Here is a 12174-nt window from a genome sequence, read left to right on the forward strand (position 1 = left end):
TTATAAGAATTTCATTTTGTATTCAAATGGATGTGAAAAGTGCTTTTTTAAATGGTTATATCATGGAGGAAGTTTATGTAGAACAACCTCCGGCGGTTAAAAAATTTTGATTTCCTAATCATGTCTATAAGTTGAAAAAGGTTCTTTATGGCTTAAAACAGGCTCCCAAGAGCTTGGTATGATAGACTTAGTAATTCTTACTTGGAGAATGGATTTAAAATAGGTAAAAATTGATACTACTCTTTTTATTACAGACTAAAGAAAATGAGTGCTTTTAGTTACAAATATATGTGGATGATATTATTTTTGGTTCTTACTAATCCATCTTATGTGAAGAATTTTCTAAGTGTATGCATTAGTGAATTTGAGATGAGTATGTATGGAGAACTTAGGCTTCTTCCTTGGACTCCAAATCAAACAACTTCAAGGATGGTATTTTTATAAGTCAAGAAAAATACACAAGGGATTTGCTCAAAAGTTCAAATTCAATTAAGGTAAAATTGCAAAAACTCCTATGAGCACATCCACTAAGCTTGACAAGGATTGAAAAAGGTAAGTGTGTGGATATAAAACTTGAGGTATGATTGGATATTTACTTTATTTAACCGCTAGTAGACCCTGATATATGTTTAGTGTATGTCTTTATGCTAGATTTCAATCTTGTTCCTAAGGAATTACATTTACATGCCGTTAAAATAATTTTTAAATATTACTTGGTACTATTGATTTAGGCTTATGTATCCTAGAAATGTTGAATTTAATTTGGTAGGATATTTCCGATGCGGATTTTGCAGGTTAGTTTACTTGACTATAAGAGTACTAGTGAGACTTGTTAATTTCTTGATAGTTCCTTAGTTTTTGGTTTAGTAAAAAGCAAAATTCAGTTGCCTTATCCACTATCGAAGCGGAATATATTGCAGTTGCTAGTTGTTTGTGCTCAAATTCTTTGGATGAAACAAACTCTTTATGATTTTGGATTAAAGTTTGATAATGTGCCTATATTTGTTTGATTAATATTAGTGTTATTAATTTGTCTAAAAATCCTATACATCATTCTAGGACTAAGCATATTGATATTAGGCATCACTTTATTAGAGAGTATGTGCAAAATGATAATATTACTCTTGAATTTGTAGGCTCTAATAATCAATTAGCGGATATTTTTACCAAGCCTTTGAATGAAGAAAAATTTTGTAAAAATAGCTTGAGCTCAGTATTATTCATTGTTGATGTCTCTTGATTTTATAATTTTACTTGTTAAATCTTTTAGAACTCTTTATGATTTTGGATTAAAGTTTGATAATGTGCCTATATTTTATGATAATATTAGTGCTATTAATTTGACTAAAAATCTATACATCATTCTAGGACTAAGCATATTGATATTAGGCATCACTTTATTAGAGAGTATGTGCAAAATGATAATATTACCTCTTGAATTTGTAGGCTTCTAATAATCAATTAGTGGATATTTTTACCCAAGCCTTTGAATGAAGAAAACTTTTGTAAAAATAGGCTTGAGCTCAGTATTATTCATTGTGATGCCTCTTGATTTTATAATTTTACTTGTTAAATCTTTAGAAGCATTTTGATAGGGGGAGATATGGAAAGTATGTGTTAATATTCTTAGGAGAAGTTGTGCTAAATTTATGTTCATATTTTTATGGGAAACATTTATGTAGTTCTAAATTTTTCTTAGTTATTCTTTTTTATGATTCCAAAGGAGAGGAAGTTTAAGAAAAAATATGCTATAAATTTGTTATGATTTTGATTGTATTAATAGGGGGAGAATTTTTCTTTTTTGAGTGAATTTCAAGAATGATCTTTTATGGTGATATGTTGAATTTTATTATGTGCTACATTATGGTTTACATGTATTTCAAAACTATTTTTTTTAATGATTTGTCATCATAAAAAAAGGGAGATTGTTGGCTTTTTGGCCCTTAATCTCAAATGAATTAATTTTAATTAATTAATTAATCAATGTTTTGATGGTAACAAACTCAATTTTTAATTACTGAAAAATCTTAGTATTTTTAATATGTCCATAGCGTAGAGCTCGGAATAATGATTCCAACACCTCTTGAATCACTCAAATCGGGCTAAAACGAAGACGATATGACCGAAAATAAGTCTATAGAGAAAATACAGTGGTGGATGACGTGGCATAACTAGACCATTTGCATGTAGACATGTGGCAACATATTGGTTGAATGGTGGACATTAAGAGATTAACATATGATGGATTTTTTATTTTTGGATTGATTTTAAAATATAAAAAATTAAATTAAAAAGAAATTTAAAAGGAAAATAAATTTAATATTATTTTATGTTGTGTCTAACGGCTAGTTTTTACACATGTATGTTTTTTTATTTTTGGATTGACTTTAAAAGAATGAATTTAGAAAGAAAATAAATTAAAAGGAAAATGAATTTAATATTATTTTATGTTTGTGTCTAACGGCTAGTTTTTGACACATGGTATGTTTTTTATTTTTTGGATTAATTTTAAAAAGAAAATGAATTTCAAAAGAAAAGAAATTTAATAATTATATTTGTTTTGTATCTAACGACTAGTTTAGTTTAAAATCTCCACCATTGATTTTTCTTTTCCAAAATCCAATGGTCCAAATTAATTGCGTTTCTAAAAAATTTTCCATCTCTATATAAACCATCTTCCTCTTCCAAATTTTAAACCAACAAATTTTACATTTCATAATCCTAAAAAACTCAAAAGTTCCATTGTTGCTCTCTCTAAGTTCCCAATTTTTTTTTTCTTTTCATCTTATTCTTGAGAGAGTGTTATTGTATTGTGAGGATAAACTTGTTGAGTGCTTAAACTTGTAAATCCACTCTAGTGAGAGTTGTATTGTATTCTTAAAAAATTCTAACATTTGTAATGGTTTGATCCTAAACCGTGGAAAGGATCGGGTTTGCTCTTGAACTCGTAAAATGAGCGGTGGTGTAATGGTTGGGCTCTAATCCGTAGAAAGAGTCAGAAAGATTTTATTCAAAATCCCAAAAGGCGCTTGGGGAGTGGAGTAGGTCAAGTTTGACCGAACCACTATAAAAATTACGGTGTCTTCTTCTCTAACTCTTTCCTTTTTATTTTTGCAATTAATTTAAGCAATTTATTGTATGTTTTAGTTTTTTCTTATTTATTTGCTAAAATTTGATAGAATTAAATTATCACATTTTTGTCATCTTATTTATTGCATAAATTGAATTTTTCTAATTATTTATAAAAAGTGTATTAATTAGTTTAATTGGGTTAATTTAGAAAAAAAAAATTTAATTAAACCCTATTCACCCCCCTCTAGGGTTTCCATATCGATCCAACATATTATACATCACAAGCGTTCGTACAAACTGTTTACAAACTACAGGACACGATACTTTAGGGCATCAACCCCAATTGTACTGACTCATTCTTCTGTTTGATCTGAAGTTGAAGTTGAGCAAACTGTTCCTGAATATAATCAAATTTCTGTTCTAGATATGAGGATGATCCACTCATCTCCAATCTGTCACCAATGGGAGGTCTTTGGCTGAAATCATTTCTTGGCTGGAAGGAGGAAACTGTTGGAAACGAAGCATTTGCAAGCGCGGCTGGGAAGACAGGATGGCCCGGGTCTAAAGCGGTTCAGTTGGATGGGATTGTAAGGTTGGAATCGACTGCTCTAGCGGCTTACACGTGGGCATCTGCGTCGGAGCCGAGCGGTAGCTGGGGTCGAACGGGTTGCTGCACTTGGTTGGAATCAACCCAGAAAGCGCCACTTGGTTGGGTTTCATATATCGAGTGGCTGCTACTCGTGGAGGGATCAGCGCAAACGGGTTGATAGCTGCTGCTCATGGAATGGCCGACACGAACCCATCTGATTTCCAACTGGTTTCTGATCTGTCCTGTCTGGTGGTCGACCCAATCAACCGGCTGGGTTGGTTGATTTTTTACCCAGTTGGCTACCTGTCCTCCGGGTTGGGATACTCCAATCGACTGATGAAGGTGTGGTAACATGGTCTGGAAGTATCGTTCTATGGTTGTTTGTACAATAGTTGCAATATTCGTGGTGCCAGATGGCATTTGTGATTCCCCTATTTGATTTTCCTCGATGGTGGCCAGGGTTTCATCTCCTTGCTCTGATACCATGATGAAAAGTAAAAAGAGAAAGAAGAAGAAAAGCATACACAGGTATACGTGAAAACCTTAATACAAGGAGAAAAAACCATGATACAAAATTTTTCTTATTATAATTTAATACATAAGATACACAGAGACTACATGCTTAAATAGAAAAAAGAGAAACTCTAGGGTATAGTGAAAAGACAAAACCACCCCTAGGACTAACACCCTAATTTCAAAAGTTGCTATTAATGGTAGCATTCAATTTAAGAAATATTAATACAATCTTTGAAATCGTAGCTTTCAATTTGCTATCAGTTATCAGTGATATCATTGATACACTTTTATTAATTGAAATCAACCTTGAAATATTAATACTTAAGGCTATCAGTGGCTATCAATGATAGACTTTTATAAGTAATTATCAACACTGAAAGAAAACCAACAACTTTGAAAGATTGAGCTATACCAGTGATGAAAAACTGTTAGTGGCTATTAGTGATAGACTTTCATAAATGACTATCACCTTTGAAAGATTAGCAGAGTAACTATCACTAATAGTCTTTTATCATGGTTATCACTGATAGTAGCGAACAGTCACTATCATTGATAGACTTTCATCAATTAGAATCAATCGTGAAATATTAACACTCAATGCTAGTAATGATAGACGCCTATAACTGGTTATAAACTTTGAAAGAAACTCGATATATAGATATCACCTAAGTTCTATCACCAATATTACTAATATCACTCATATCATGGTTATCAGTGATAGATTTTTTCACCGATATCATCACTGATAAGATGCTATCAATGATATCACTGATATCATGCTATTAGTGATAGCTCTCCATTACCGATAACATGCTATCAGTGGTAGCTTCTATTATCGATAACGTGTTATTAGTGCTAGCTTCTATCATCGATAACGTGCTATCAGTGTTAGCTTCTATCACCGATAACATGCTATCAATGGTAGCTTCTATCAGTGATAACTACTGACCACCTTATTGTCCCTTTCCTTGTCCTTTTTAAACATTCATACGGTCCCTTTTCTTTTCAATACCTCTCAAAGATACTTCCGTAAAAACAGCAAACAACGAACAGCCAAACCAAACCCTTCTTCTTTGTTTGATTTTGTCCATTGGAATTAATTAGGGTTTTTTCCTTCCAAAAATAATCCTTTCGTCGGCACTTGATTGATTTTATGTTTTATCCGTTGGCATTCATTTTAAGAAATTAAATCCACCATGGGAGAAACTGGTGTAATCTGGCTTCAGAGAAGTTTGAACCCCGATTGCCCGAGAGTTTAGACCCGAAAATTTCATTAATACGGTTGTTGTGGTCAGGCCGCCGTTCTGCCAGGTTTACTACTTGTTTGGTGCTTCGTTTCCACCGGTGATTAATGAACTGCAAGGGGAATTCTTTTCATATCATTGATGTTACTAATATCTATCTAAGTCAAATCACTAATATACGAATATCATTGATATTTACCTAAGTTATATCTCTAATATCATCGATTTTAGACATTAGAATTTTCAAATTCATATTTTTCACGTTTTAAATAGGACACTAATATATCAATGCCTATCACTGATAGATTTATATTATTATGTCATATTAATAGAAGTATATCACTCATTGCTACTACCAGATTTTATAAGTTTTAGACTTTTAGTTTGATCAGTATTTATTAATAAATTATTATACATTAGTTATATAAGTCTATAAGTAATAGACTTCTACCATTAATTGAAGTGGTTTGTCAGTGATAGAAGCCTATCATCGATAGACGATGACTTAATCTATCACTGATATCATAGGCAATCAATGATAGTAATTTATAACTAATAGACTTCATACTTTTAAAGTCCTACAATTAGAAAAATAAAATAAAAATTATGGGCCCATTTGATAATGTTCTCATTTCTTATTTTTTGAGAAACAAACTTGTTTGATAAATATTATTTTGTTTCTTATTTCTAAATTTTAAAAAGCATTTCTATAAGATTTGCAAATTTGATAACTAAAAAAGTAGTTTTTTTTCAAATCCGTTTTCATTTGGTATTTATATTTAAATATTTGTTCTAATTATAAAAATTGATAATTGGCTCGTTGGTGTTAAGGCAATTGTGAAATTGATTATACATTCTCAAATCTTAGATTCAAGACTCAAATTCATCTATTTTTTTTAAAAAAAATAATGAGAATGAGATAAAATTTAGAGTGAGAGGAAAAGCGAAGGAGATAAAATCGGTGAGAGAAGCTAGGGAGACAAAAGGGCAAACTTTGTAATATTTAAAAAAAATTAAAAGTTGATTGGTCAATTTGTAATATATCTGCAAATGTTTTAAAGATGGACTATATCTCTAGTTTTTTTACCTGGTAATATCTATTATAATTTCCCAAAAATTTAGTCCAAACTTTTATATCACCTTTAAACATTTTGAAAAATAATAATAAGAAAAAATAGAAATAAGAAAAGACACATGGAAAAAAAACTATATTTGCACGTCTTAAATAATTTTTTCCATATTCATATGGAAAAAAAAAAAAAAGAATTTCAAATATTTTAAAAATAATAATAAGAAAAAAATAGAAATAAGAAAAGACACTGGGAAATAAATATACCATATTCACACATCTAACAATCATTATGTACACTAATGGACGAAAGCCTTCAACGTAACTACATGTCATATTCATAAAATTTAAGGAATATATCATATTAGTTATATACCATATTAGTTAATAAATAAAATAAGAAATCATTAAATAAAAAATCAAAATTAATGGTGATATATAGAGTAATTAATTATTATTTTAAAAAATCTCTAAATAATTAATGTTAATTTCGTTTTGAATTTTTTAATATTTTAATTATAAAATAATACAAAAATTTAATATGAGAGAAAATGTACTGCAAGTTAAAATTGTCCTAATTTATGCAAAAATCTAGTTATAAAATATGATTAAAATTTTGGACATTTGTGAAATATTAGTTGTGAAATGGGTCAATTCCCTAAACCTTTCTAAATATATAGCCCTAGTGAATTTTAAAATTTCACTCACATTATAATATGTAAATATACCGACTCCCAAGCATGATAAACAACTTTAACCATTAATACGAAGAGTGTAATGTTGTCTTGATAAAATAATTGAAAAAGTATATTCATAATATACACTAAACAAAAATAGGTTCCAACTCTAGAGGAGAATTTTGTCTATTGATATTATATCATTTAAAAAATAAGTTGAATTATAAATTTAGTCGTGAAATTTTTAGGTTTGTCTCCTTGGTCTCTATACTTTAAAAAGTGTTATTAAACTTTCAATTTTATGGAACTTTCATTAAAAAAAAAAAAATGTATCTAATAGGTTCATGACTGTGTGTGCTATGAATTGTTTTTAGTTCGTATTATGCAATATTAAAAAAATTTTAGGCCACGTTTACCAATTCATAATGAAAATTGGTGTAATATAATAGAATTCTATTGATAAATCACTGGTAATGGGCCAAAATCACATATGTAATTGGATTGATTTTGATCTTATTTACTTAGAATTATGAATTATATCATATTTACTGTTACTTTACCTCCGAGGGTCAAAGAGTAATCATAACGGTAATAGTAAATGTGTCATAATTTTTTTCTTTGGAACAGTAACAAGAATGGTAACAAGTAACAGTAATAATGATATAATTTCCTGTAGCAGTCAGATTAAGCACCCTCCACTCGTCAATCAGTTTGCGTTTTTTAATTACATATTTGAAAGTAAGCTCCAAATGTCGTGTAGCATATAAATAAACAACATCAAAGATAATCATTTAGGATCTACTTTTTACATTACGATTGATTATTATGTTTTTAGTAAAGTAAACATGGTCTTAATGTTTATATATTTTATATCTAATGAAAGAAAATTAATATTTTTGTTATGATATATATCTTTTTGAAGTCACCATTTTAATACTTACAAAAAAAAAAGGGCTTATTTCACGATGTTCAATATTTCACTTTTAAAAATTAAACTTGAACCAAACTCAAAATTTACGAAATTGCACTAAACTAGGAAAGAGAGAACATATGAGTGTTTTCTCCTGAAACTTTAACTCAACCTCATATTCTAGAATAATTAAATGAATAAATTTAGATATTACTAAAAAAGCAAAAGGCATACGACGCGATAATTAATTATATTGTCAAAAATAGAACTATAATGTAAAAAATATATATATATATATTTACATAAAATAATAAAATTCTTAATCTTTTTTAATATAGGCTGATAGAAGTCTATCAATGTTTATCAATACTGATAGAAATTGATATAAGTATATCACGAAAAGATGCTAATAGAAGTTTTTTTTTGTTATTTCTATAAATAGTTTGACATTTTTTTCTATCGGTGAAAATTTTTTGTAAAAAATAAATAAATAAATAATCAATAAATAGACTTAAAAAGAAAAGGGCAAAATTGACTATTAATAACTAATTCTCAAAGTTTAGGTTAAAATAGGTATATTAAAATAAAAGGTAAAATGGATATGTAATGATTCTTCCTTATGATCCATTTTTATATATTCTAAGATTCACATATCTACTAAACATAAAATTAAAATTTTATAGTTCTATTAGATATAAAATTTAATTTTATATTTAATAGATCAATTATCAATTTTTTTTAAGAAGTGAATATATTATCATTACAAATTCATGGACTTATTAGATACGAAATTAAAATTTTAGGGACTTATTAAAAACAATACTAAACAATTTATTATACACTTTTGAAAGTTTAGGAACTAAATAAACATTAATTTGTAAATTAAACTTATAATTTAGCTCTAAAAATAACATGGCAAAGGAAGCTTAAGAAAGATGTTCAAGTTTCTAGCCAAACAAAAGATAACTTTACAAAGACATTGAGCAGTTCTAGAGGATGAAGTTTCATAAATTTTTAACTTTGGAAGAGATGAATGGTGAGGAAATTGGTGAAAGGCAAAGCAAGCAAGGAATAAAGTGACCCCCAAAAAAAAAAAGGTCCTATTGGTTAAGGTTGCAAGCCCTTAATCTATTTATATTTATTTATTTACTTATTTTGCTTTGTTTTAGATCCAAATTTGGCTTTTTAACTACTTGTTGTTGTAAATCAAGTACTTTAAGACACATTGGCTTTGCTGCCTTCCCAAGAAAGGGACAACTTAAGTGATTAGCCTTTACATGTTAAATTATATTAAGTTGTTTTAGTTTCTATAAGTTCACATGTTTCTTAACTTATAATTGAAAAAAATAATTAAGCCTATTTTTAATTTTTGAAAAAAAATAATTTTTTGGTCTCTAGGTTTTGAATCTAGTTTCTATTTAATTCATAGGTTTCAAATTGTTACACATCTAGGTCTTGTTCAATAACCATTTGGTTTTTAGTCTATTTCATCCACATTTTTTTACAATAATTTACATCTTTCTTAAGTAAAATAGTTGAATTCTTAGCCAAATTATAAAAACAAAAACTACTTTTGTTAGTTCTCAAAATTTGGCTTAGTGTTTTAAACCATTGGTAAAAGGTAGATAACAAATGAAGAAATTTGGAGGTGGGTGTAATATCCATAAGCTTAATTTTAAAAAACAAAGACAAAAAAAAAATAGTTATCAAACAGAACCTTAGTAAGTTTAGAGTTTGGTTTTAATTTAGCTCCTAGATTTCAAAATGCACCATTGACATTTGAATTTTTCTTCAATTTGGTCCATATGTCTCGAGGTTTACACTTTTAATCTCAATTTTTCACTAAATACTCACTTTCCGTTTTTTAGAGTTAATTTATGTAAATAAATTAAAAATCGTTTAAAAAATTATAATTAATTAAGTTTCACTGTTTTTATCACTTTTAAAATTAAATTTAAAATTTCACTTCTGATTATTTTTAATTAATTAACAAAAATTGACGTCAATGATTGAAAGTAAGTACTTAATGAAAAATTGAGATTAAAAATGTAAAATCTTGAAATCCATAGACCAAATTGAAACAAAACTCAAAACTCAAGAGTAAAATTGTAACATTTTGAAATTTGGGGACTAATTGAAATAAAACTCAAAACTTAAGAACTAAATATATAACATTCTAAAACCTAGAGACCGAATAGAAACTAGAGACAAAACCTAGGAACCAAAAAGTTATTATTCCCTTAATTTTCTTAAAAAAAAATTGTGAATAGTGCTTTCAAAATTATCGAACCAAATTTTAAAAACTTGCTTTTCAAAATTGGTATAGATCGATTCAGATGTTTTATTAGGCTTTTGGTTGTATACAAGAGATAAGAAACTATTTACCATTTGATTTTAAACATATCATTAAAGGAGCGATTGTCAATTTATTTATGAGTAACAAAATTTAAATATGAAAAAAAGCAAAGAATATCTCTTACTATGTATAACAAGAATCTTGGTATTCTTATATATATATAAAAAAAAAGACCTTTGTATTTCTAAAGTATCATTTCACTTAAATCAGTTGAAAATAGGAATCTATCTTTATTTCACTAAACAATCTACATTTAACAAAAGAAGTTGAGGAAAAAAAGTGCTAAAAAATATATAAAAACAACTTTAAAAATTCGTTAAGATAAACCATATCTTAACTAGATGTTCTAGCATGAAGTTTATATGCGAACATGAATATAGTTCAACTAATATAAACTTGTACTACTATCAACCTCAAGGTTCGAGATTCGATCTTCTCCGTCCATGTACGGTAAAAAAATGAAGTATACCTAGAAAAAAGTTTGATAAAGATGTAACTAAAGAAATGAAAGAACAAATTTATATCGTCTATAGTTTTGTTTGATCTTATTTGTTCCTTGATTTTTTAAATTTTCTTTTATTCTCAATTTTTTTAAAACGATTTCCATCTTTAGACTATACATTTGAATTATTTACTAAATTCCAAAAACAAACAAATGTTTAAAAACTATGTATATTTTTAATTTTCAAATCTTGGTTTAAATTTTGATAACATTCCTAAAAAGTTGACAAACAAAGAAACTCATAGGTGGAAGTAGTATTTATAAGCTTAATTTTGTACAAATAAAAGATTAAAAAAAAATCAAATGATTATCAAACATTTTATACTTACACAAGGTATAACTTTCCTTACATATTTTGTATAGTAGAGCTATTATTGGTAAAAAAAAGTGAGATCTCTCAAAGCACTTTGGGTTCGGTCTCTCTTGTGATTGGATTAACTTTCTATAAGCGATTTTGAATAGACAAAAGCTTTTTCCCCCTCAAATCTAGTGTGTTTGGTAATAATGAAAATTACTTTTGAAATGATTAAGTTCAATAATTTTTTAAAAGAATCACTTAAAAGTTGATTCTCCAAAAAACATTATTCTAAAATGATTGATCTAAGAATCATTTTATCATAATTCAACATTTCATAATTACTAGATGTAGCGGAAATGTAAACCAAATAAACTTGTGAATAAAATATTTTTTTAAGAAAAAAACAAACTATGATTATACACAAGAATTAAAAGGTATATCAAACTCACCCATCATAGTTACTCCCTTTTGTTGCCCTTTTTGGTAGCATCTTCAAATTAGTTTACCTAGTATTGCATCTTTTCCTATTTTTCTTTCAAGTTTGATATGAGACAGTATCATTATATTGGAAATAAGGAATAAAAATGTCATTCAATCAAAATTTTCAATCTTCAACAACATTTGATGGAATTATCACTGTACCAATTGAAAAGAAAAGGCCGGTTTGGAACTTAACAGCTTGACATCGAACATGAAACTAATCGTACTCATATTTTTGTTGACTTGAATATAGCTTATCGAGTTAGACATCATTTCTCGATCATGAGATCAAAGATTCGAATCTCTCACTATTTAAACTTCAAATAATAATAATAATTCTTATTCATCTTTTTAGAGTCTTTTGGCAAAATTGAGAAACAAGTACTGTTGAGTTCATGGAAAATTATGCCTTAATGCTGTTTGAAAAAGATTTTGCTTTCCTTCCATCTTTGGTTTTTTAC

Source organism: Benincasa hispida, chromosome 11 (genome assembly GCF_009727055.1).
Source record: "Benincasa hispida cultivar B227 chromosome 11, ASM972705v1, whole genome shotgun sequence".
Lineage (NCBI taxonomy): Eukaryota > Viridiplantae > Streptophyta > Magnoliopsida > Cucurbitales > Cucurbitaceae > Benincasa > Benincasa hispida.